This window comes from Bombina bombina, chromosome 5, assembly GCF_027579735.1.
Source record: "Bombina bombina isolate aBomBom1 chromosome 5, aBomBom1.pri, whole genome shotgun sequence".
NCBI lineage: Eukaryota > Metazoa > Chordata > Amphibia > Anura > Bombinatoridae > Bombina > Bombina bombina.
In genome coordinates, this window is record NC_069503.1 from 185,607,550 (window position 1) to 185,634,768 (window position 27,219).

The window sequence follows — 27,219 nt, forward strand, 5'->3', positions numbered from 1 at the left end:
GAGCTCCACGAATGGGCCAGACACCCTACCCATCGTGACTTCCTTTGCCAATTTTTCCCTCACCACGTGTGGGAATTCATAAGCCGTCTTCAAATTTTTGTGCACCCCTGACCCCAGGACATTCCTCGTAACTGGGATCGCAAAACCCCACTCCAGACCGGCCGGGAGCAGCTCCGCTGCCTCCGGGTCTGGATAATTTGCCAGCAATGCTAGCATAGGAGACAGCTTAAGCGGGGTTGGGGCCCTTGACCCCAACTCCAGGTTTCTGTGCTGGTTTAAGCTGCCCCTGGTCCTTGCGTTTACTGCAATCGGCTCCTGAGTGGGGACCCCCACAGTACCTGCAGATGTGCCGAAAGGAGCAGCTGCTCCCCCTGTCACACAACTTGTCCTGAAATTTCCAGCACTCTCGCCCCACCTACTGACTCTCGCGCCCTGCCGCCCCTGTGCAGGGGGTGTGGCGCCCCTTCCAGCCCTAGTTTTGACCACAGGTGCATGTCCTGTGTGCCGAAATGCAGTAAGGGATTCCCCACCATCTTCCTCCTGAAGGCCATGTCATATTCCCTCCATGCACCCTCTTTAAATCTGATATGGATATCCTCTATAGTATCCTGATACTTAAAGAGGTTGTGGCCTTGCAGTGGCCACCTATCCACGTAACAGGCCACTAGCACTCTGAAGCATTTCAGCCATTCTTCGTACGTTTCAGACCTGCGTACCTTTTTGGGTCCAGAGCCGTCCTGGGCCCTTTCTTTTGCCCTAAACGCATCCAGTGAGAGGTCAAAAACATTTACGTAATGACCCTCCTGTATTTTCTTTACTATTTTCAACATAAGGTGCCCGTATAGTGAATGGACCAGACACGGGTACGTGTCCCCCTGCGCCGCCACCTTACGAGGCACTGCGGCCCCGGCCCCCTGGCCCTATCCTTTGCATGCCCTGCCGCCATTTTCTTAATCCACCTAAACATTCTACGCTGTCCTTTTCCAACCAGCCCCAGGTCCTCCCCACTATCTGAACCTGACCCGCTAGATGAAGACCCCGTGTCAGCATGTAATGTGTGAGGTGCATAGTACTCACGATTCCCTGGGCGGTCTGCTTCGATGGGTGCCTGAGTCGTTGATCCAGTCTTATCCAACTGCTCGCTGCTCTGACCTGCCACTACTAGCGCACTGGAAGCCTCGGTTGCCATTGCTGAAGCAGTCCTATTCTGTACCTGTGGAGACAAAGCAACTTGGGGAGTACTCTGGCCAACAGGTGGTATGTCAAAAGAGACATTCCTCCCTTCCACCCTATGATCCCCCCCAGCATTCATCCCCAGAGCCGCTGACACAGCCCTTCTAATCAAAACTTCCTGTACAGACCCCTCCTGGGCATGGGCACTCAACCCCTGGGGGGCCTGCTGCCTGGCCACCTCACGCAGCGCAGTCTCTACAGCCCTCTTTATGATTTCCTCCTGCACCTGCATACTATTAACCTGGCTTGCAGCCGTCATGCACATAGAAACCCCTAGTCTAGGATAACCCTGCTCCTGGTTCGCAGACACCACACACCTATGCTCACCAATCGGCGTATCCCCACTCATGCCATACTGCGACCCATGAGCGCTAACATGCGTTATCCCCGCATGTGTTCTCCCTCTGCCTCTAGTGGCATCCCCCACACACATGCCACTACTAGCATCCATACCCCTCACAATCCTGCTGCCAACATTCATGCTCCAGATATACTCATATGGCCGCAAGCACCATCCCCCATGTGTGCATGCGCACTTGCATGGGGACCGCTGATACCCAAGACCGCCGGCGCAATCATCCTAGGCCCATCGGACCCTGCTGCCACTGACACACACCTCTGGCCTCCAGCCTCAATGCCCATGCGCCCTTGTGCTAGGCCCATCAGTACTCGCGCGCGCCTGCGCACTTGTACTAGGCCCCTCGACCGCTCTGCACCGCAGAGCCTCCACCTCACCAGCCACCCTAACGGCGCCCGGTGAGTACTCCTGCCTCCCTCCTGTGCCGCCTGTTGCCACCCCAGCCGCGACCGGAAGCCTCCCCAAGTTACCTGGGCCGCTCCGGTCACAAGTGGCGTCTACTCCTCCTGTGACCCTCCCTCCAAGATTGCGGCCAAGATCCTCCTCCTCTGACGAACTTGAGGAGTACATCTCGCGCGATCCGCCATCTGAGAGGGATGGGCCCGCTGCGCACTCTGCACTACCTGACCTTGGGAGCCCCGACCCACCGGCCTGAACTACCGCCGCACCACCGACAGCCTGGGCCGCATCCTGGCCCTGCCCTTGCACAGATGGGGCCATGGCTGACGCCAGAGATTGGGCTAAAGCCAGGACTGCCGCCATGGCTGCCGGTGGCAACGCTGGCAAAGAACCAGCATGATCACTCCCCATTATCGACCCCGCTCCACTACTAGGAACCCCCATCTCCTGAGGGCCTTCCCGCCCCCCACTGGGACCAGCCTGGGCCTCTCCACAGCCCTCTCCACAGGCTGAAAATGAGACACACCCCTAGGGCCTTCCCTAACTGAGATACTAGCTTTGGGCCCTGTACCCCCTCTCCCACCCTTGGCAGGCCCCTTTCCTTTATTAAAACTCCTCTGGGGTGGCATTTTTTGGGGTGTGGGGGGTACCACATCATCAGACCCATGCTCCTCTGACTGTCTTGCAGGTCCTCTCTTCCTGGACGTCATCTCCACGACCTCCCTGTATCTCTTGGGTGGCAGAGATTTCCTCCTGGATCTATCCATCTCCAAATCTTCCTTCAGGGACACAGAAAACTTTCTCCTTGAAGTCTGGAACCGAAAAGAGGCCGGATACCCTGCTGCAGGACCCTATAAAGGTAAGAACAAACACCGCCTCCTCTCCTGCAACATTGTAACAAAACACAATCTCACATCCTCCAGACTTCAAGTTGGTAATCCCTTAATGTTGTTACAGGCCCACTAGAGGGCCCTCCACTCTCAAAAACCAAAACCCTCATCTCAAGACAGTTTAGTAATAAAAGTAGTAATTATGGTCTTTTCGCAATCAATTTCCATTACGCAGGTATTACAAGTCTTGAAAAATCGTTATTGCACGTGCGCATTTGCTTTTTACGCAACAATCCTTTCTCACTCGAAGAACTGTAGTTAATGGTTTTGCGCAACATAAAAGTTTCACGAAACACTTCAAAAATAGATTACAAAGTACAGTTACACTTATATTAACACTGTCTAATAAAAATTATTTTAAAAAAATATTGCACACAAAAGTTACAAGGGCTAAAAGATAGGAGATCTCGGGTGTTAGAAAGAAAAAGCAGACAAATGGATTTTACATTGAGATACATACACACACATAGACAAACATGCATTTATATGTAAAGAGATATGTTTAACTATGGAGATAATGAAATGATAGAGCATTACAATTTTATGTACATTAAACAATATATCAGAGGGATTATAAAACAATTTGCATATAGATCTAGAAATATCTAGACATAGACACATATATATATATATATATATATATATATATATATATATATATATATATATTTTCATATACATATGTCGCTATAAATAGATATATCAGTCCAAAAATCATCACATATATAGAGAAATATTTATAAATAAATAGAACATATTCAATTATGAAAACATATTCGCAATATGAAATTATTCACATTTTCGTGTACACTTTTCGAGGAGAATTTCTTTATATTGCTTTAGATTTCTTTCTTTGATATCATCAGATATACAAATAAGTGCACACTATAAAACAGTTTTTCAAGCATTGAAGGTCTGAAACTTGACTGTAAATTGATGAACATGATACGAAAGATTGTGATCAGAAGCTGAATACGGACAATATTAAGGGGCCAAATTATCAAGCTCTGAATGGAGCTTGATGCCCCTTGTTTCCGGCGAGCCTTCAGGCTTGCTGGAACAGAAGTTATGAAGCAGCGGTCTAATCCGCCAACCCCCACATCGCAAACTACCTAATAAAGTGACTAACCCCTAATCCACCATCCCCCCACATCGCAATCTAGCTAAAGGGTGTTCCACATTATTAAGCAGAGCACCATTTTCAAGCAATATGGGGAAGAAAAATGATCTCTCTGCTGCCGAAAAGAGTGAAATAGTTCAATGCCTTGGACGAGGTATGAAAACATTAGATATTTCACGAAAACTTAAGTGTGATCATCGCACTATTAAGAGATTTGTGGCTGATTCAGAGCACAGATGGGTTTGTGCAGATAAAGGCACATTGAGGAAGATTTCTGCCAGATCCATGCATCGGATCAAGAGAGCAGCTGCTAAAATACCATTACATAGCAGCAAACATATATTTGAAGCTGCTATTGCCTCTGGAGTCCCACGGACATCAAGGTGTAGAGTCCTCCAGAGTCTTGCAACTGTGCATAAACCTTCCATTCGGCCACCACTAACCAATGCTCACAAGCAGAAATGGCTGCATTGGGCAGAAAAATACATTAAGACTAATTTTCAAATAGACTTGTGAGAGAGCTTCAGACATACCCTGGGAACTGCCCTGTCTCACTTAATTTTTGAAACTGTCAGTTTTAGTTTACAATGGAGCAAATACAAAGTGCTATGTAAGTTGTAAAAGATACACAGAAATATAAAAATTATGATCCTAATTTATTAAAGTAACACAGAAACTTTGAAACATAATCAGAATTTGTAAAATCATTGTTGGATCTAAATCTAAATGTATTCAAATATAAAAGAGAAAGTGCAAAGCTTAAATGCAATAATACTGAAAGGACCCAAATCTGAAATGTATAGTAATATAAACAACAAAGTACAAAATGGAAGTGTAGCAAAACTTTGATATCATATCATGCAGTGCTATATTGCACTGGGCTTATCTTTCCTTCACATACAAAAATTAGAAATATATACTGTTTATATATATATATATATATATATATATATATACACACACATACGCGCATACATACAAATACATCACTTTAAATCACTCTTAAAACATTTCAATAATAGCCCTTTATTTTACAGTTAATAGGCATATATATTCGAGAAATACTTTTTTTAGTATATTGTTTTAAGTTGTTTTGCAAATGTATATTTTCAAGTGTTAATACATAAGGTCTTCAAAATGTTCTAGTGGTATTTTCAGTTGTGCTTGAGAGGCAACACTTAACTTCCCACTTGTAATACAAGTGCTAATACTACTTCTTGAGCTACTGTATATAGATAGGTATAGGGTGCACTAAAAGCATGTTGGCTGTGTAAATATTCTCTATTTAACATTTATTATCATTCACTTCTAATACCAGATTTTGAGCAAAGGATAAAGCACCCTACTCAGCATATTTCTTTCCACGTCTGATTCTTCTCAAATTTAAATGTGCAAACTGAAGATTTTCCCCTGAGAGGCTGTAATGAATTTTCTGGAATTCAGAACACTGACCCTCCTACATGCTACAAAGTGATTGCTTGATCTATATAGAAGCACATTTATATCTGCCCCTAATTGGCAGCAGAGATACGATACAAAATGACCAAAATGACAATATTAAATTTAAGTATGCTGATTTTATTGCAATATAGTGATAATTTCTGATATATAGATACTAGTCCTAAAGCCCATTCACACGGGCCATTTTCTGCAGTACAGCGGTCCCACCCCTTGCGCTCTCTCCCTCCACCTCTCTTTTGCTCTCTCTCTCCCCCTCTCTTTTGCTCTCTCCCCCCCCCCTCTTTTGTGCGCTCCCCCCTCTCTTTTGCTCTCTCTTGCTCCACCTCTCTTTTGCTCTCTCTACCCCCTTTATTTGGCTCTCTATCCCCCCTCTCTTACTCCCCCCTCTCTTTTGCGTGCTTTCTCCCCCCTCTCTTTTGCGCTCTCTCCCTCTCCCCCTCTATTTTGCGCTCTATCCCCCCTCTCTTTTGCGCTCTCTCTCCCCCTCTCTCTTTTGTGCTCTCTCTCCCTCTCTTTTGCACTCTCTCTCTCCCCCTCTATTTTGTGCTCTCTCTCCCTCTCTTTTGCAATCTCTCCCCACTCTCTTTTGCGCTCTCTCTCTTCCCCCTCTCTTTTGCTCTCTCTCTCCTCTCTCTTTTGCTCTGTCTCTCCCCATCCCTCTCTTTTGCTCTTTCTCCCCCTCTCTTTTGCTCTCTCTCTCTCACCTCTTTTGCACTCTCTCTCTCCCCCTCTCTTTTGCTCTCTCTCTCTTCCCTCTATTTTGTTCATTCCCATCTCTTTTGCTCTTTCCCCTCTATTTTGCTCTCTCTACCCCCTCTCTTGCTCCTTCCCATCTATTTTGTACTCTCCCCCTCTCTTTCTATCTCTCTCCTCTTCTCTTTCTATCTCTCTCCCCTCTATTCCTCTCCCTGTTCATGCTGGGCCACGCCCACTTTCACCCGCACCGGCTTTTCAGGTAGGGACTCTAAGGTCAGGTTTGTTTGTCCTTGCACACAGTCTCTACTGCGCATGACAGATTCGGACAAACACACTTGGCCATTTATTATATATATATATATGTGTATATATATATATATATTATATATATATATATATATATATATATATATTATATATATATATAGTATCTAGGTAATCCCCACGCCTAGCCTCAACGATATAGGGTTACCAAAAAGCAGACAAAATCACTGGAATATTCCACAAAAAGCCTTTTATGAAATAAGTAGAAAGACAAGGGCCTTAACCCATGAAGTTTCGTCTCTCGCAGGAGCCTTTTTCAAATGGAGGCCGTGAAGACATACTAAGCACCACAGAACCCCAAACTTAAATACCATAATCAATTTACCTGAGACCAATCAGTTGATCCTGAGCGGGACCGTGCATCACCCCCCCCCAAGGCCACTACACCTCACGCTGAGACACAATGCGCTGAGTACTGACGTCATCAGTCCGCACCAACCCAATCAGATAGCAGCGTGATGAGTTGTCATAGCAATCAGGTAAACAAGCAATTACGCCTCCAAGCGTAATAGGGCCTGTGCTCTGTCTCTACTGTGCCTGAGGCGTGGAACATGTTTTATACGCATCTTTCTGAGAGATGATACTGGGTGCCCTAGGGGACTGAACACCACCATGGATTTTGGCTACTGTTATAGAAAATATATATATAGTATCTAGGTAATCCCCACACCTAGATTCAACTATATAGGGTTACCAAAAAGCAGGCAAAATCACTGGAATATTCAAAAAAAGCCTTCATGAAATAGGTAGAAAGACAAGGGCCTTAACCCAAGACGTTTCGGCTCTTGCAGGAGTCTTTCTCAAATGGAGGCCGTAAAGACATACTAAGCACCACAGAACCCCAAACTTAAATACCATAATCAATTTACCTGAGACCAATCCGTTGATCCTGAGCGGGACCGTGCATCACTCCTCCAAGGCCACTACACCTCATGCTGAGACACAATGCGCTGAGTACTGACGTCATCATTCCGAACTGGCCCAAACAGATAGCAGCGTGATTAGTTGCTATAGCAATCGGGTAAACAAACAAACAGATTTTAACCTATAAACTGGGTGATAGTGCACGATCATGATCATAACCATCCTGAGCGGTATTATCAGCAGGGAAAAACTATTGTACCACAGTGAAATAAAATGCATGCACAACATGTAATTACATATAATTACAAATATATATCATAACAGCGCATCAACATCGCTGACGTGAAATAAATACAGGAATACAATCTATACCCCACAGTATCAATGTGACTGCTGACTTGGAGTAAAATCATCCTACATTAACCTAAATTAATCATATAGCTTCAGGGGGAAACTAAAACCCCTTTCATGTCTCAAGGAATAGGTAGAAACTAAAAGAAGGAGAAGACTCCCGCAGTCCTTTAATTTTCTATAACAGTAGCCAAAATCCATGGTGGTGTTCAGTCCCCTAGGGCACCCAGTATCATCTCTCAGAACAATGCTTATAGACCATGTTCCACACCTCAGGAGCAGTGGAGACAGGGCACAGGCCCTATTACGCCTGGAGGAGTAATTGCTTGTTTACTGATTGCTATGGCAACTCATCACGCTGCTATCTGATTGGGCCGGTGTGGATTGATGACGTCAGTACTTAGTACATTGTGTCTCAGCATGAGGTGTAGTGGCCTTGGAGGAGTGATGCACGGTCCCGCTCAGGATCAACTGATTGGTCTCAGGTAAATTGATTATGGTATTTAAGTTTGGGGTTCTGTGGTGCTTAGTATGTCTTCACGGCCTCCATTTGAGAAAGGCTCCTGCAAGAGCCGAAATGTCATGGGTTAAGGCCCTTGTCTTTCTACTTATTTCATAAAGGCTTTTTGTGGAATATTCCAGTGTTTTTGCCTGATATTTGGTAACCCTATATCGTTGAAGCCAGGTGTGGGGATTACCTAGATACTGTATACTTTGTTTCTAGCAGAGTACCAGGTGGTGTGTGCTGTTTTCACTGCACTTTTGTTTTATATATATATATATATATATATATATATATATATATACTGTCTGCTTAAACGTGTTCAGATATTTTAAACATAAATTCCCATATAAATATATAAATAGATAGATAGATAGATAGATAGATAGATAGATAGATAGATAGATAGACAGATAGATGTTAGATAGATAGAAAGATAGATAGATAGAGATAGATAGATAGAGCTATCAAACTGTAATATAATGAAGCAGCCTACAAAGCTATTATTATACCCAGATCTTTTGTGTAAGTCTATATGAATATATTTTCAGGGATTCTTTGATCATGTGAATTCATTTTGAACAAAGTTACTCCATTAAAATTCAAGCCCTAAAGTACTACTTAGAAAATCAATTGAATCAGTCTAACCTTCAAAATGTTATGTGTTCTGAATTCTTAACATTCTTTGATGTTCCTGTTCTTTTCAGTCAGGTACATTGGGACCCACCTTCCATAGCATATCAGAAATTGAACTTTATTTTACATCTAAATTCTGTTAAACAACCTCTGCCCATAATGTTCCAAGCTACAGTGACAGAAAAAAATAAACATGTCAAATGATAATTAAAAAAAAAAAAAGACAAACATAAACCCTGTACATTTGTCTCATTTCAAGCATTATAAGCATTACTGGCAATATCTCAATTATTGAAGACAAGGGGAAATATTGTTTTACACATTTCTTTAAATTCCTTTCTTCAGCAGTAAATGAATAGAACTTGTATTAACCAATCATAAGCTAGTTAGCCAGATAATAGTTTTAGGACATTTAAAGGGATATTAAAGTCCAAAATAAACTTTCATGATTCAGATAAGGCTTGTAATTTTAAACAACTTTCTAATTTACTTTTATCATAAAATTTGCTTTGTTCTCTTGTTATTCTTGGTTGAAAGCTAAACCTAGGTAGGCTCTTATGCTTATTTCTAAGCCCTTGAAGGCCACCTCTGCATTTGACATATTTTTTTACAGCTAGAGGGCATTAGTTTATGTGTTTCATATAGATAACACTGTGCTCATGCTCATTAAGAGTCAGCACTACCTGAAAAGCAAGATCTGAGATCTGCAGAAGCTAACTTTTTAAACAATAACATATTTGGTGTTTATTATCGCTTTTATCAAATCCTTCATTGTCATCTTCCTGGCTTGACCATAAACATTCTATAGTATGGCATAGTTTAAACAGCTGGCTATTTACCAGCCCCTCATAACAACAGTGAGTTGCATGTTAAGCTCAAATTATAATTTATAGTGTATCTGTCTGATAACTGTTATCTATAACTATAGAACTCTCATAACTGTTAACTTCTCACAGCATAGCTCCAAGGTCAAATAAACCAGCATTTAAAACATTACTAAACAAACAAATTAAAACTGAATACTATTCCCTATTTAAATCAGTTCATTACAATATCGACACAAAAGAACTTGAAAATAGTTAAAAAGAAATTAAACATAAATAAAAACAAGACAATGCCGGAGCCTAGGTGGCCCTACTGCTAGGCCTAATAGGGGACCACCTAAGGCCTCATGCATGATGGGGCCTTGCATAGCAGCATAGAAAGAATGTGTGCTGTTTGCTTTCCATAGGACAGTTAGCTTTTGGTTGCATAGCGGCCCCTCTCACCAGCTTCCTCTTGGCACTGCCGGATATTCTTTCCCTCTTCAATCACCTTTTCACATTTTTTCCTCTCTCCCACCTTTCTTTCCCTTTTCTCTCCATCTCTCTCCTCTTCTAACCTCTCTCATCCATCCCTCTCTCTCTCTCATGCCTGCCTCTCTCTCTCTCTCTCTCTTCTCCCTCATATCTTTTTCTCTCCTTTTCTCTCTTTTTCACCCCTCTTGTTCTTCATTCTTTTCTTCCTCCTTTCTCTCCATTTCCTCCTCTCAATTTAGTCTTCCCATGCCACCCTCTCTCCCCATCTTTCACTCTCATATTTCTCTCTCTTCTCTTTGTCCTGCTGTCTCTCCTCTTTGTCTCTCCCTCTATCTCATTTCTCTATCCACTGTCTTCTCTTTCCCACCTTTCCCTAGACACTTTCGGCATTCTCTCCCGTCTCTTTTTCCCTCTCTCATCTCTCCTTCATGTTCTCCCTTTTCTCTCTCCTCTCTTCCTCAGTTTTCTCTCTTTCTGCCCTTCTCTCTCACATCTCTACTGTCCCCCTCTCTTTCACTTTCTTCTTTTTCTATCTCTCTTCACAATCTCTTCACAAAGTGGTGCCATGAAAATCCAAATCATAAATAATCCAAATAAAAAAAGAGGGAAAAAATCCTGTACACAACCAAATGCACAGTGCAAGAACATGTTTAATGGGTTATACAATTAAAACATAAAATAAGTCTCATGTTTTAATTTGTCCTAAGGCCTCTCTTACTCTAGAGCTGAGATACTGCATAGGAGCAATAACAATTTTAATGAAGTACTGAGTATTCATACTTTGCAAGTTTGCCATCTGCTGGAGTAATAGAGACAGGAATAACCAAATATGACAATTGATCTAAACAAATAATTTGCAGGCTATTTAACAATAATATGCTATATAACAAAAAGACAAACACATCACACATCACTGAATATTATAAGACAGTAAAACATACAAATAACAAATAAAAACTAAATATAATCTATTCTAAATCATCATTATTTGGTTTCCATTTTATGAAAACATAAGTGGGACATATTAAAGTCTTGATGCCAAGAAGGTAACTTACTAGCTGAAGGGGAAAAATGCTTAGTGACATTAAACAGTAATGACATTTTATGCACCTTTATCTAATTATGGGAGCCACAATTTTGCTGCAAGTATTTGAAGCAGAGTTGCTGCACATGTTCAAACAAATCAGCAGTGAAGAGCAGTGAAAATAAGATTTTAAAATGGTAAGAATAGGGACCGTATAGTGTTTGTAAGCCAGTTTAACAAGCAGAGTAGATATATCATAAATATTATTAAAAAACACTGACACATTTTGAGGGAATGTAACCCATCTATATCAGAGTTTAAAAATATACAAATGCTGGCATATGGAAGGGCAACGTCTTTGAAGGACTAACTTATTAAGAGTGATATTGGTAGTGGAAAAAACAGTAGACTGGGGTACATTACTAGTAAAAACAAACGGCTAGATTGCGAGTCTTGCGTTAGCCTTAAAAAGCAGCATTGAGAGGTCCCAACGCTTCTTTTTTAACGCCTGCTGGTATTACGAGTCTTGAAGGTACAGGTGTATCGCTCATCCACTTACGTCAATTGCGTATCCTCTTTTTTCAATGGGACTTGCCTAACGCTGGAATTACGAGTCTTCCAAAAAGGGAGCGGTACAGCCTCTCCTGTCAAGACTGATACCGCATTTAAAAGTCAGTAGTTAAGAGTTTTATGGGCTAACGCCGTAGCATAAAACTCTTAACTAAAATGCTAAAAAGTACACTAACACCCATAAACTACCTATTAACCCCTAAACCGAGCCCCTCCCCCCCCCCACATCGCAAACATTAAAATACATTTTTTAACCCCTATTCTGCCGAACCGGACATCGCAGCCACTATAAAAAATATACTAACCCCTAACCCGCCACACTCCCATATCGCAAACACGAATTAAATTTTATTAACCCCTAATCTGTCGTTCCTAACATCGCCGACACCTACCTACATTTATTAACCCCTAATCTGCCGCCCCCAACGTCGCCGCAACTATATTAAATGTATTAACCCCTAAATCTAAGTCTAACCCTAAGTCTAACACCCCCTAACTTAAATATAATTGCAATAAATCTAAATAAAATTACTACAATTAAATAAATTATTCCTATTTAAAACAAAATACTTATCTATAAAATAAACCATAAGTTAGCTACAATATAACTAAAAGTTACATTGTATCTAGCTAAGGGTTTATTTTTATTTTACAGGCAACTTTGTATTTATTTTAACTAGGTAGACTAGTTATTGAATAGTTATTAACTATTTAATAGCTACCTAGTTAAAATAAAGACAAATTTACCTGTAAAATAAATCCTAACCTAAGTTACAATTACACCTAACACTACACTATAATTAAATGAATTGCCTAAACTAAATACAATTAAATACAATTATCTAAAGTACGAAGAAAAATAAAACACTAAATTACAGAAAATAATAAAATAATTACAAGTTTTTTAAACTAATTACACCTAATCTAATCCCCCTAATAAAATAAAAAAGCCCCCCAAAATAATAAAAAGCCCTACCCTATACTAAATTACAAATATCCCTTAAAAGGGCCTTTTGTGGGGCATTGTCCCAAAGTAATCAGCTCTTTTACCTGTAAAAAAAAAGTACAATACCCCCCAACATTAAAACCCACCACCCACACACCCAACCCTACTCTAAAACCCACCCAATCCCCCCTTAATAAAACCTAACACTAACCCCTTGAAGATCACCCTACCTCGAAAAGTCTTCACCCAACCGGGCCGGGAAGATGGCGTCCCTTCAATTCCAATTGGCTGATAGATAGCCAATAAAATGCCAGCTCAATCCTATTGGCTGATTGCATCAGCCAATAGGATTTTTTCTACCTTAATTCCGATTGGCTGATAGAATTCTATCAGCCAATCGGAATTGAAGGGACACCATATTGGATGACGTCATTTAAAGAAACCTTCATTCTTCAGTTGGACTTCGTTTGAAGAGGATGCTCCGCGTCGGATGTCTTGAAGATGGAGCCGCTCTGCGCCGGATGGATGAATATAGAAGATGCTGCCTGGATGAAGACTTCTGCCCGTCTGGAGGACCTCTTCTTCCCAGCTTGGATGAAGTCTTCTGCCCGTCGGGAGGACCTCTTCGTCCCGGCTTGGATGAAGACTTCTGCCCATATGGAGGACGACTTCGCCCGGCTTCGTTGAGGACTTCGGCCCGGTTGGGTGAAGACTTCTCAAGGTAGGGTGATCTTCAAGGGGTTAGTGTTAGGTTTTATTAAGGGGGATTGGGTGGGTTTTAGAGTAGGGTTGGGTGTGTGGGTGGTGGGTTTTAATGTTGGGGGGTATTGTACTTTTTTTTACAGGTAAAAGAGCTGATTACTTTGGGGCAATGCCCCGCAAAAGGCCCTTTTAAGGGCTATTTGTAATTTAGTATAGGGTAGGGCTTTTTATTATTTTGGAGGGCTTTTTTTATTTTATTAGGGGATTAGATTAGGTGTAATTAGTTTAAAAAAATTGTAATTATTTTATTATTTTCTGTAATTTAGTGTTTGTTTGTTTTTCGTACTTTAGATAATTGTATTTAATTGTATATAGTTTAGGTAATTAATTTAATTATAGTGTAGTGTTAGGTGTAATTGTAACTTAGGTTAGGATTTATTTTACAGGTTAATTTGACTTTATTTTAACTAGATAGCTATTAAATAGTTAATAACTATTTAATAACTATTGTACCTAGTTAAAATAAATACAAAGTTGCCTGTAAAATAAAAATAAACCCTAAGCTAGATACAATGTAACTATTAGTTATATTGTAGCAAGCTTAGGGTTTATTTTATAGGTACGTATTTAGTTTTAAATAGGAATAATTTAGTTAATTGTAGTTATTTTATTAAGATTTATTTAAATTATATTTTATTTATTTATTTATAAAAAATATTTTACCAGGAAGGATACATTGAGATTTCTCTCGTTTTAAAGTATGTCCTGGGTCCACAAATTTATATTAGTTAGGGGGGTGTTAGGGTTAGGGTTAGACTTAGGGGTTAAGAACTTTATTATAGTGGCGGCTATGTTGGGGGCGGCAGATTAGGGGTTAATAAGTGTAGGTAGGTGACAGCAACAATGGGGGTGGCAGATTAGGGGTTAATAAATATAATGTAGGTGTCGGCGATGTTGGGGCAGCAGATTAGGGGTTAATAAGTATAATGTAGGTGGCGGCGGTGTCCAGAGCGGCAGATTAGGGGTTAATAATATAATGCAGGTGTCAGCGATGTCAAGGGCGGTAGATTAGGGGTTAATAAGTGTAAGATTAGGGGTGTTTAGACTCGGGGTTCATGTTAGGGTGTTTGGTGTAGACATAAAATGTATTTCCCCATAGGAATCAATAGGAATCAATGGGGCTGCGTTAGGAGCTGTTTTTTTTCAGCCAGCTCTCCCCATTGATCCCTATGGGGAAATCGTGCACGAGTACGTTTTACCTGCTCACCGCTAACGTAAGCAGCGCTTATATTGAGGTGAGATGTGGAGTAAAATTTTGCTCTCTGCTCACTTTTCTGCGGCTAACGCCGGGTTTCTAAAAACCCGTAATACCAGCGCTGTCTGTAGGTGAGCGGTGAGGTAAAACTGCTCGTTAGCACCGCACCCCTGTTACCGCAAAACTCGTAATCTAGGTGATAGGTTGCTATCCCTGCTTTGGGTGTTTTAGTTGTGGTTATATGATTTAAGGACAACAATTTGTCCATCCACATACGGTACCAAGTTTGATATCAAGGACCACTATACTTGTAATTCTGATTTTATTATTTACCTAATTAAATGCCCCATGTGGTTTGGTATATGTTGGAGAATCAACTAGGAAAGCGAGAGAGTGCATGAGTCCGCATAAGTCCAATATCAGAAAGGGGGATGAGGATGCCCCTGTTTCTAACCACTTTGTGAAAGCGGGTCACCAGATATCACAACTCAGGTTTCAGGTTATAGAGCGAGTAGAGAGACCCAGGAGAGGAGGGGATAGAGAGCTGTTACTAAAGAGGCGCGAGGCCTTTGGGATTGTCAAGTTAGATACATTATATCCCAAAGGCCTAAATAGAGATCTAGATTGGTCCCTTTTAAGACTTCTTGATTAGATTCCCTTGAATTCTTATAAAAGGTTTGATGAGGTATTTTTCTTAATATTAAAAAGAATATAATTTGGTGCCATTACCAATTTCTCAGAGGAATTTTGTGTGTATATATATATATATATATATATATATATATATATATATATATATATATATATATGATATGTATTAAATTGTATTTATTTGTTTATTATAGATTTTAAACTAAAATAATTGTATATTGTTAGGTTGATGTAGTATCAATGTTTGTCCAGGTGATAGTGATGTCATAATAAGGTGATTATGCACATGTGAGTATGTCTACCTGTATGGTATAAAGGGGTGTGTTTTGCACTAGTTGGATGTTTACATGATTAAGGGCTGAGTTCCCAAAACTTTGTGTTCTGTTTCTCTTGTCCTAAAATAAAGGTTGAAGATTGCTGGTGCTGTTGCTATTTTTTTCAACCAGATTTTAAAATGGTTTCAGCCTTGACTAGAGGGAGATGGGGTAATTCCTCAATGCTATGCTTCTCATATGTATTTCTCATATGTATTTAGGGCCAGATTATAAGTGGTGCGCTATTGTTTTTCCCCTTCTCGCACTATCTGAACTCGAATTTATAAAATGTGCGTGGACGGATTAGCACACGTATTACAAGCTGAAAGTAAAAAGTTATACTAACTTCTCCGTTTGCACACTAACCCGACAGTGCACTAGATACTCTGCACTAAAGCCAAATGTGTGTTAGAAATACTTTAAATTCCTATGTTCTTCACTTAGAAGAAAATATTCTGTTTATTTTTAAATACAGGGAGTGCAGAATTATTAGGCAAGTTGTATTTTTGAGGATTAATTTTATTATTGAACAACAACCATGTTCTCAATGAACCCAAAAAACTCATTAATATCAAAGCTGAATATTTTTGGAAGTAGTTTTTAGTTTGTTTTTAGTTTTAGCTATTTTAGGGGGATATCTGTGTGTGCAGGTGACTATTACTGTGCATAATTATTAGGCAACTTAACAAAAAACAAATATATACCCATTTAAATTATTTATTTTTACCAGTGAAACCAATATAACATCTCAACATTCACAAATATACATTTCTGACATTCAAAAACAAAACAAAAACAAATCAGTGACCAATATAGCCACCTTTCTTTGCAAGGACACTCAAAAGCCTGCCATCCATGGATTCTGTCAGTGGTTTGATCTGTTCACCATCAACATTGCGTGCAGCAGCAACAACAGCCTCCCAGACACTGTTCAGAGAGGTGTACTGTTTTCCCTCCTTGTAAATCTCACATTTGATGATGGACCACAGGTTCTCAATGGGGTTCAGATCAGGTGAACAAGGAGGCCATGTCATTAGATTTTCTTCTTTTATACCCTTTCTTGCCAGCCACGCTGTGGAGTACTTGGACGCGTGTGATGGAGCATTGTCCTGCATGAAAATCATGTTTTTCTTGAAGGATGCAGACTTCTTCCTGTACCACTGCTTGAAGAAGGTGTCTTCCAGAAACTGGCAGTAGGACTGGGAGTTGAGCTTGACTCCATCCTCAACCCGAAAAGGCCCCACAAGCTCATCTTTGATGATACCAGCCCAAACCAGTACTCCACCTCCACCTTGCTGGCGTCTGAGTCGGACTGGAGCTCTCTGCCCTTTACCAATCCAGCCACGGGCCCATCCATCTGGCCCATCAAGACTCACTCTCATTTCATCAGTCCATAAAACCTTAGAAAAATCAGTCTTGAGATATTTCTTGGCCCAGTCTTGACATTTCAGCTTGTGTGTCTTGTTCAGTGGTGGTCGTCTTTCAGCCTTTCTTACCTTGGCCATGTCTCTGAGTATTGCACACCTTGTGCTTTTGGGCACTCCAGTGATGTTGCAGCTCTGAAATATGGCCAAACTGGTAGCAAGTGGCATCTTGGCAGCTGCACGCTTGACTTTTCTCAGTTCATGGGCAGTTATTTTGCTCCTTGGTTTTTCCACACGCTTCTTGCGACCCTGTTGACTATTTTGAATGAAACGCTTGATTGTTCGATGATCACGCTTCAGAAGCTTTGCAATTTTAAGAGTGCTGCATCCCTCTGCAAGATATCTCACTATTTTTTACTTTTCTGAGCCTGTCAAGTCCTTCTTTTGACCCATTTTGCCAAAGGAAAGGAAGTTGCCTAATAATTATGCACACCTGATATAGGGTGTTGATGTCATTAGACCACACCCCTTCTCATTACAGAGATGCACATCACCTAATATGCTTAATTGGTAGTAGGCTTTCGAGCCTATACAGCTTGGAGTAAGACAACATGCATAAAGAGGATGATGTGGTCAAAATACTCATTTGCCTAATAATTCTGCACTCCCTGTATATATTTCTATATATATGATTTTTTTTGCTAAATATCTATCTATACCTATATATCTATATGAATATAAACAGATATAGACATAGATAGATAGTGTGACGGACCGCCTGGTACCCCGAATGAGTACCTCAATCAGAACACTTCCCTTGTCCTAAACATCCCTTTATCCAGAGCAATAGCTCCTGGTATCTCCCTTTGACTGCAGTCTAAAGTTATGTAGGGGAACAGAACTGAGGCAACATTCAGTGGTCTGAACACAAAAAAATGAACACTTTATTTAAAATGGGCACACATATTTATACACCCTGGCATTCCAGAGTCACAGAGCTTCAGGTTACAGAGGGAGTTGGTTAAACAGTAAAGCAAACATACAAATAATACATCAAACTTCTAACAATTGTCTATTCACATGTAAAACAGATTAACATATCAAGTTAATTAACTGGGGAGGAAAGTTTACTCAGACAATCTGATTTTGGGCAGTCTAGTTAAAGGGATATAATACCCAGATGTTTAAACACTTGAAAGTGTTGCAGTATAGCTGTAAAAGGCTGACTAGAAAATATCACCTGAGCATCTCTATGTAAAAAAGGAAGATATTTTACCTCAAAAGTTTCTCAGTAGCCACATCCCATTGTAAAGGACTTCTAAGCAGCACATCAGTATGTCTGTCCCGGGACAGCTGAAGGATTGAGCCTTGTGCACTCTCATGTTATTTCCCTATTCAGTGTAAGGAAATTTACAATGAAATCTCATGAGAGTTAAGTGAAATCTCATGAGATCACAGTAAAAGAGTTCACGACCTCAGCACTGTTGATGCTGATTGGCTGCTGTTCATTTCTTCATTTTTTTTCTTATCTGCAGCTGGGCAGCAGCTGAATTATAACTTTTTACACAGAACTTACTCTGCTGAGCTGAAGAAATTGTAAGATAAAATATCTTCCATTTTTTACATAGAGATGCTCAGGTGATATTTTCCTGTCAACTTTTTACTTAGCATAGGAGTATTACATACATAGTAACATAGTAGATAAGGTTGAAAAAAGACCAAAGTCCATCGAGTTCAACCTATACAAATCTAAAATATATACAAAAAACTCCAGTTAAGCTTAAATAATCCCACTAAAAGGTGACCCATTTAATACTAGCAATCATATCCATGAATTTTGTTTATAGACAGAAATGTATCCAAATAATTTTTAAATGTATCTAGGGTATTGGCATTCACTACCTCCTTTGGTAATGAGCTCCACAATTTTATTGCTCTTACAGTGAAAAAATGCTTCCGTTGCAGGAGATTAAAGCTCCTTTCCTCCAACCTTAAATTGTGACCTCTGGTCACAAACAATTTTCTTGGAATAAACAGAGCTTCTGCCATCTCTGTATATGGGCCTTGAATATATTTATATAAAGTAATGATGTCCGACAGTTAGACAGGCATTTTTTAGATACTATCAAAAACTTTATACTGGTGAAATAATTGATGAAAGTGCAAAAACAGAATGTTGGCAAAAAATGAAAATACCTAAAATCTCAAGCGAATCGCTTAGTAAAATTAATCAAAGTATAACTGAAAGTGAAATTTCCACTGCTATCAAGAAATTGAAAAACAACAAAGCACCAGGGCCGGATGGGCTACCAGCCGAATTTTATAAAAGCATTAGACTAAATATTACCGGTATACTAGAAAAATTATTTAATGAATATTATGTTAATAATAGTAAACAGTCAAATTATTTCACGGACTCGATTGTCACTCTTATTCATAAGATAGGTAAAAAGCCTGATGAACTTGGGTCATATAGGCCAATCTCTCTACTGAATGTAGATTATAAATTATTGAATAATTGCAGACAGACTATAAAAATCTCTTGGAGAAGTCATACATCAGGACCAGGCAGGATTTATGCCAGGCAGAAACATAGTGAGAAATATTAGATGTATTCTGGTTACATTAGATTACTATCATAATAAAAATCTTGGACCTAGGAAAAGCTGCGAAGGAGATCTGGCCCTCTTAGGAATAGAACACAGTCCAATAGTGGTACAGCACTTAAGATAACAAGGTGGTGCAAGCTGTAAGGGTTCCACACAAAACCCTTAAAGTAATAGCACAATCCAAAAAATTCAGCAGCACTCACCACTATGTAGAAAATTCCATTTTTATTGGGATATTTCGAAATAGAAAAGACAACGTTTCGGACCTCTAGTCCTTAGTCATGTCAATACATAAATGCAGGTAACACACCTTAATATAGGGATAGGGGTTAATAACCACACCTACTTAATTAACAATTCACCTGTGCATACACACACATTTTTTCTTTGCAGTGTTACTTGTCCTTGAGAAGGATGCGCCATCTAGTGGTAGATATATGTAATAGTTGTTTTTTTAAATGTGTTTTCTTAAATGTGTATTACTATATATCTACCACTAGATGGCGCATCCTTCTCAAGGACAAGTAACACTGCAAAGAAAAAATGTGTGTGTATGCACAGGTGAATTGTTAATTAAGTAGGTGTGGTTATTAACCCCTATCCCTATATTAAGGTGTGTTACCTGCATTTATGTATTGACATGACTAAGGACTAGAGGTCAGAAACGTTGTCTTTTCTATTTCAAAATATCCCAATAAAAATGGAATTTTCTACATAGTGGTGAGTGCTGCTGAATTTTTTGGATTGTCCTCTTAGGAATAGATGCAGAAAAAGCGTTCGATGCTATTACCTGGGACCATTTATTCACTGCATTAGACAAATTTGGGCTACATGGTAACCTACTTAATCTGGCTAAGCTAATTTACAATAAACCTAGGTCGCAACTTTTAGTGAATTCGGAACTATCCCAATATATAATATTACAGAAGGGGACGAGGCAAGGCTGCCCACTGTCACCACTCCTATTCAACATTTCACTTGAGCCATTGGCCATTTTATTGAGGCAGGAGCTAGTAGGAGACAGAATAGGTAAACAAAACTTAAAAATATCATTAAACGCAGATGATATAATTCTGTTTCTATATAATACAGTAGAAAGTGTACCAAAATGTTTAAATATAATCGGGGCTTATAGTAAATTCTCTGGCTACAAAATGAATATGAAAAAATCAGAATTACTCTGGATATATAAAAAGAGCCAGAGTTTCTCTAATCATGGATTTCAAGAAGTAGAGCAGTTAAAGTATCTAGGATTATATATTGGTAAGAACCCAAAGGATTGGTATAGACTAAACTACGAAAACGTTTTCGAGAGACTGCCGCAGGATTTAGCAAAATGGAGTAGATATAATCTATCATTATCAGCAAAGATAATGGTAATTAAAACTATTGTATTCCCTAAAATCCTGTTTTTATTACAGAATCTACCACTATTTCTAGTAAAGACAGATCTTCAAAAGTATAATAAATCAATAGCATACTTCCTCTGGAATAAAGCTAAGCCTCGGCTGGCACTGAGTAGATTGGTGCAACGTAGACAAGAAGGGGGCCTCGCACTCCCGTGTCTGAAAGATTATAATCTGGTGGCAATGCTCAAATTTGCGGTGGATTGGCTAGTGGAGGGAGACTATGTCACATACTATAATCTGGAGTCAGAATTAATAACTCCATTTGACCTCAAGGCAGTCCTGCATATGGATAAAAAAACAATGCCCAGTAATGTCAACGGACTAATAACTATTAAGAATATCATAAAAGCCTGGCAGGAATATTGCGCCATCCTAAATGTGCAATTTCAAACCTCCAATTACTGCCCAATTGTGGGCATGCCTGATTTTAGCCCGGGCCTATATGATCCGATCTTTAAAGTTTGGAGAGAGAAAGGGTTAATAAATTGGTCTCAGCTCAGACAAGATGGTTCAGTGTTTATCCAAACATTTGCAGATTTGGTTCATAAATACCAGTTATCGTCAAAAAATTTCTATGCATACCTTCAGTGCAGGAGCTATTATCATCAACTATGTCAACTCGTTGACATAGATGGGGGAGTCAGGTCTCAAAATGTATAAAGCTGGAAAAAGATCTATCTCAGTGTGGTACAACTTGCTACGAGTAAAATCAGGGGCAATTCATCTTGAAAACATCAAAATCTATGCAAACAATTTTTTTCCACTGTTACAGATACAGGATGTTAAAAAATGTATTTCCAATTTGGAAGCCACCACGGTAGTTACCAGTTTTAGGGAATCACAATTTAAAATATTGAATAACTATTATCTAACGCCTGATAGAATGAATAAATGGGCAAAGATAGAGGATAAGTTTAAATGTTATAAATGCAGGGCTGAAAAAGCGGATATTGTACATTGTCGGTGGCATTGCCCAAAGATTAGACAATTTTGGGCGAAAATTAATTTCTGGCTCAATAAGTACTTACAGACCAGATTTTCTCTGGCGGTAGTCAATGTAGGAATACTTTATTTAAAGGGATAGAAACCAAAGCGCCAGATACAGGCTAGATCTACGATAGCCCAAAGAACACAACGTAGGGCTAAAATGAGAGTAAAATCTAAATACACTTTAATTACACACTTTCGCTTTGAAACAAATTAAAATTAAAATAAACGTGAAAATAGAAGATAAAACAATAAAAACTTGAAACACTATCCTTGATCACTGGCTAGTGAAGGATCGCTTGAAATCTGGATCCGCAATTAACAGTTGACAATATGCAAGACGTTTATGGGGTACGTCTAGACTTTGGTATCACAGTGAAAAGAAGTTGGGACACCGTTTACTTAGATGTATATTAGGTTGACTCAACAAGTGCCTGTTGGTAAAAATTAGTACACATCAGACCCAAGAAGGGTTAATATAGTGCCGCTAATAGTCTTATTTTTTACAGCTGTATTAGGAGCTGTAAACATGTGTTAAGTAATGTGTTGAATGTGTACTTGGGTCCAAAAAACACGTTGTGGTTCAAATAAGTGTTCAGGGCAATCATGTGAATGTGGTATTAAATACACTTAGATGAAATTGCCAAACAAGTGAAAAAACATAAAATTATATAAAAATATATAAAATATAAATGGGAGCATAAACCTCAAACTCCTGTGACATAGATTGGGGTAAAAAGTGTAGCGTGAAATACCAAAGATAATTCAAAACAATTAAAAAACAAATTTCAAACAGTGCTGTGCAAATAAATAAATATCACATATTCAAATGAAATTCAAAATCAAAGTCAGATCAAAAACAAAGTCAGATCAAAAAAACTAAGTCAGATCAAAAAACAGTGGCCACTGTGAAAAGGAAAACATGAACAATCCAATCCAATATACAATCCTCCTTGAAACCTGAAACAAAGTCTAAATGTTCCTGCAGTGGTCCTGCAAGTGCTGCAGGATCCGGAATGAGAGGTCTAAACTTCTCGGGTTTCTCAGATTCGAGTTATCCGCAACGGTACCTAGAAATAATAAAAACACCAATAGTGCAGATGGTTTCCTTAATCTTCTATCAATTAAAAACGTACTCACCAGTCGACGCGTTTCAGTCTATACTAGACCTTTATCAAGAGTCCGACTTCTTTTCACTGTAATACCAAAGTCTAGACGTACCCCATAAACGTCTTGCATATTGTCAACTGTTAATTGCGGATCCAGATTTCAAGCGATCATTCACTAGCCAGTGATCAAGGATAGTGTTTCAAGTTTTTATTGTTCTATCTTCTATTTTCACGTTTATTATTATTTTAATTTGTTTCAAAGCGAAAGTGTGTAATTAAAGTGTATTTTGATTTTACTCTCATTTTAGCCCTACGTTGTGTTCTTTGGGCTATCGTAGATCTAGCCTGTTTCTGGCGCTTTGGTTTCTATCCCTTTAATCTATTTAATCTTCTTTGACTACTAGGAGTCAATAACCAAAGCTAGGATCTTACCCAGGAGGGCGCTTAGTGATATCCGTTTACTACATCGGAATACTTTATTTAATAAGAGTTATTTATTTCGTTAGAATAAATTTATATTTAACTTAGGGGGGTGTTAGGGTTAGGCTTAGCTTTAGGGGTTAATACATTTATTATAGTAGCGGCGAGGTCCGGTCGGCAGATTAGGGGTTAATACTTGAAGTTCGGTGGCGGCGATGTTAGGGAGGGCAGATTAGGGGTTAATACTATTTATTATAGGGTTTGCGAGGCGGGAGTGCGACGGTTTAGGGGTTAAAACATTTATTAGAGTGGCGGCGAGGTCCGGTCGGCAGATTAGGGGTTAATAAGTGTAGGTAAGGTAGTGGCAACGTTGGGGGGGCAGATTAGGGGTTAATAAATATAATATAGGGGTCGCGATGTTAGGGGCAGCAGATTAGGGGTACATAGGTATAATGTAGGTTGCGGCGATGTCCGGAGCGGCAGATTATTGGTTAATAGTGTACTGCAGGGGTCAGTGATAGCGGGGGCGGCAGATTAGGGGTTAATAAGTGTAAGGTTAGGGGTGTTTAGACTCTGGGTTCATGTTAGGGTGTTAGGTGCAGACTTAGAAACTGTTTCCCCATAGGAAACAATGGGGCTGCGTAATGGGGCTTAACGCTGCTTTTTTGCAGGTGTTAGGTTTTTTCCAACCCAAACTGCCCCATTGTTTCCTATAGGGGAATCGTGCACGAGCACGTTTTTCCAGCTAGCCGCTACCGTAAGCAACGCTGGTATTGAGAGTTGAAGTGGCGGTAAATATGCCTGTACGCTCCCTTTTTGGAGCCTAACGCAGCCCTTCAGAGAACTCTAAATACAAGCGTTGTTTAAAAGCAGCGCTAGAAAAAAAAACACGCGTAGCTAACGCACGCCTTTGGCCGCAAAACTCTAAATCTAGGTGTTAGTGTTTGTTATTTTTGGCAACTTAGTTGTTAGTTTTTTGTAACTTTGTAATTTTTAATTGTAGAATTAAATTATTTGAGTAGGGTTAGGTTTTTAAATATATAATATAGTTAATTTAATTTGTAGCTTAATGTAATTTTAGTATAATAGTTAGGGTAGATTAATTATTAGTTTAATATAGTTTAATGTAATTTTAGTATAACAGTTAGGGTAGATTAATTATTAGTTTAATATAGTTTAATGTAATTTTAGTATAACAGTTAGGGTAGATTAATTATTAGTTTAATATAGTTTAATGTAATTTTAGTATAATAGGGTAGATTAATATAGTTTAATTTAATTCTAAAGGTAAGTTTAAATTTATTATAAGATAGGGATGAGTTAATATTTAATATAAAGTTAGTGGGTTTAGGGGTTAATAGGTTAATTTAGTTTATGGCAATGTGGGGGGCTGGCAGTTTAGGGGTTAATAACTTTATTTAGTTACGGTGGGCTCCGGGAGTGGTGGGATAGGGGTTAATAACATAATGTAGGTGGCAGCGGTATAGGGGATGGCAGATTAGGGGTTAAGAACATAATGTAGGTGGCGGCGTTGTTGGGGGCGGCAGATTAGGAGTTAAGAACATAATGTAGGTGGCGGCGGGGTCCGGGAGCGGCGGGATAGGGGTTAATAACTTTATTTAGTTTCGGTGGGCTCCAGGAGCGGCGGGATAGGAGTTAAACAGTTTAGTATAGTGGCGGTGTTTAGTGACAGGGTACAAATAAATCTGTGAAAAAGCTGAATAGCAGCGAGATTGATGACTGTCAGTTAACAACAGTCCGCTGCATATCACCCCGTACTTGGTGCGCAGCTTTTTGACAGCTTTTTATATAAATATGGAGAGCGTATTCCGGTCCGTGGCCGCGATGTTAGGCAATGTCAGGCGAGCGTATTGGTGCCGTCGAATGCAGCACAGTTGACGGCTTGATAAGTAGGCCTCATTGTGTCAGGTAAAAAGATTTTCTTGGCTATGCATAAACTATATAGCACTGCACCATTAGTATTATTTCTAATGTGCTTTAATTTAGTATTTAAGTGTGCTTGATATGTATGGGAACTATAGCAGGTTCTCTATTGTGTGCATTAGAAAGTTACAAAAATAAAATTCTGCCTTCGGTTTCTTATAAGTTTGAAATCATGTCATGTAAGACCTTTTTAAGTTATGGACTCCCTGGTTAGGTGTTATTTCAAATTGATAATTTCAAGGGATTTGTACTGTTGCCTTTCAGATATTTGAGACTTGCTTATTTGTGTGTACTTTGTATGCACTTATTGGACTTATTAGAGTAGACTTTAATATTAGTCTCCTCTGATTTCTGAGGTAATGCACCTTTAAATTGCTATATTGTAATAAACAAAGATTTACTGGATCGATCATTTTCTACTTATAATAGAGTGATATCAACATAGTAGCATAAGTTTAATGTTACCATAGAAATGATACTTGATCGTATTTGGGGGAACAAAAATATAGTGTATGATATTGCAAAAAGAGCGTTGGTAGCAGCTGGAGATAAGCTGTCAGTTTTCTTGTATTCCTTATATTATTGGCAGCATTATTCTCTTATGTTTGTATCACTGTATGCTACACATTCTTATGCCAGTCCAGGGTCGGCTCCAGAACGAATGAAATGGGGGGGCATTTTTTTTTTCACGAGGGGGCTTGATTTAAAAAGCATGTATGAGAGTGAAAATAAGAGCAGACCTACTGTGGTAGTCCAGGAGTTACATTTATCATTCTCTGGCTGTGCAGGAGTTAGATTTGTTTATATTTCTGGAAGTGCAGCGGTTACATGTGTCATATCTCAAGGAGTATAGGGGTTACATTTATAAGATGTCTGGCAGTGCTGCAGCAGTTACATTTACCAGATTTATGGCAGTGCAGGGGTTACATTTGTCATATCTCAGGAATGTCTCCCACATATGACACAGCCAGTGGACACTGTTTGCATGTGTAGCTCTACCAATGACCCTACTAATGATCAAATAAGCTTTCATGTGACAATAAGTTTGAGTGCCAAGCAGTACATTACTTGTACAGATATTATTAATGATATTTACCAGCACACACACAGTATATACAGTATGTATATACACACAAATTATATATATATATACACATACATATACACACACACACATATACACACACACACACACACATATATATATATATATATATATATATATATATACACACACACACACACGGTATATATGTATATACACACATACGTTACATTAAACAGAGATTTTTTTTCTCCACTTCAAAAAAAGACCTGAGGGTGCATTTGTTTCCATGGTATATATATATATATATATATATATATATATATATATATATATATATATATATATATATATATATATATATATATATATATATATATATATATATATATATATATATATAAAATAAAACAACCTTGGGGACAAATAGGAGAGGTTTTTAAACATGTAAATAATAAACATAAGGCTATTTCACTCATTGTCCCACAGCTACATTTGAAGTGTGTGTATGTGAGCACCTATGATCTGACACACATTTTACACTGATCACTGCAGATAAAGCAGGCACAATGCACACTTGTTTTGTGTGACCTGCAGTGGGAAAACCAAGGAATTCCCAATTTGCTTCTTTATCTGTGGCTGCCAGGATATAAAGCACAATAGGGAAGGGATACTACTCTCGCACACACATTGGTTATACGGCTGTGTTTTCACAAAATTTCTTCTGCCTTCCTCTCA